Source organism: Austrofundulus limnaeus, unplaced genomic scaffold (assembly GCF_001266775.1).
Source record: "Austrofundulus limnaeus strain Quisiro unplaced genomic scaffold, Austrofundulus_limnaeus-1.0 Scaffold72, whole genome shotgun sequence".
NCBI classification, from domain to species: domain Eukaryota; kingdom Metazoa; phylum Chordata; class Actinopteri; order Cyprinodontiformes; family Rivulidae; genus Austrofundulus; species Austrofundulus limnaeus.
Genome location: NW_013952474.1, coordinates 1,540,494 through 1,542,048, shown reverse-complemented (window position 1 = coordinate 1,542,048; position 1,555 = coordinate 1,540,494).

Sequence of the window (1,555 nt, the reverse complement as noted above, 5' to 3'; positions counted from 1 at the left end):
CATACAGTTTGGATTATGTATTTATAATTTTACTTATGAGTCAAAAAAATCAGGTACATGTTGAAAATGAAACAGCATTTCTATTAATCCATTTTAATTAGGATTATGGAACACAATCGCTTCCATAACTGATGGACTGTTTCCAGTTAGAACAGCAGCATGAATGTTTTTCTACTGGTGAATTTTCAACATTTCTCAGGAGGAGTTCAGGTATCTGGTCTTGTTCCTGACTGATGGCAGGCAGGAGATGGATCCATGGATCGGGATCTCATCCTCAGTAATGAGGGTGTTGCTTCAGTCGGTTGTGGTGAAGAAAGAGTTAAGTCTAAACTGGATTTACTGGTCCATCTATGTCCTAAGCCTCACCTGTGGTCATGAGGTTTGGATCAGGACATAAAAGAATCAGATCTTGGATCCAAGTGGCCATCTTCCCTCAACCAGGAAGTGATTTTTGTCGACAGGAAGTGATTTTTGATGACAGGAAGTGATTCTTGTTGTTGACAGGAAATAAATCATGTTGTTGACAGGCAGTGATTTTTGTTCTGAGTCGCTAGCTGCGTTTCCACTGACCATGAAAATGCGCAAATTGTTTTGAAAATAAATTTGCTCAATGGAAACACGTCAGTTTGGGAAAAGGAGTCGGACACTTTTTGCTCTCTCTCCCAAAACTCCCTCTTTTCCCTGCTTTGCTGCTGGATCAAGCCTTTCTTCTGCCTATCATTCGAAAACAAAAGAACTATGGATCTGGTCAACTGGTCTCTGAATGCAATTGATACCATTTTTTCCACTCTGAGATTAGAGAGTGGGGCGCGCAGTTATCCCAGTGGAACTGTGGCTGCGGGGCGAGTTTCAGGCGGGTGGGGTGGGGGGTAGGGGGTGGAACCTGATCTGCCTGGCACCTCTTTCCATTGAGGACGTCGAAGATGTTTTTATATTTGGACTTATGATAATCAGATTCCTGCTGATCGGCTGTRGAGGAGTTCTGGTTTRTCGGAAAACAAGAACGACACTGATGGTAATCMGGGCCTGTGAGAAGCTGTCTGTGTCCCTGGATGGAATCTCTCGTACGGTGAACGCACAGACTCAAATGATGGGAGAGTTGAATCGCAAACTGGATGTGGTTCTGACTAGGACCGCAGCCCAGCGGCGTGAGGAGTAAAGGCAACATCTGGATGAAGTTCACACGGGAGAGGCGAGATGGTAACGAATCTGGAATATTGGCATTTTTTGCAACACAGAGGCTCAGTTAAGACTTAAAGCAGTGGAGGAAAAGTCTGCTGTTGCTCTAAAGAGTTTATTCCTATCATTGGATCCCACAGATGTGACCTTCATCACAGGCTGATAAAACTCCCTGGATGATATGTATGGAGGAGGAAGCCTCGACCCCCCCCAACCCCCACCTGTGTCTGGAACCTGGTCTGGAGGCCGCTCTGGGTGGAAACAGAGAACTGAACTCTGGTGAACAGCGCTGACTGATAACAGCTGGTTGGACTCTGAAGGTCTCTGATTTGGTCCCAGCACTCTGCCCTGGATGTCACCGGCTCCGCTGCACCCC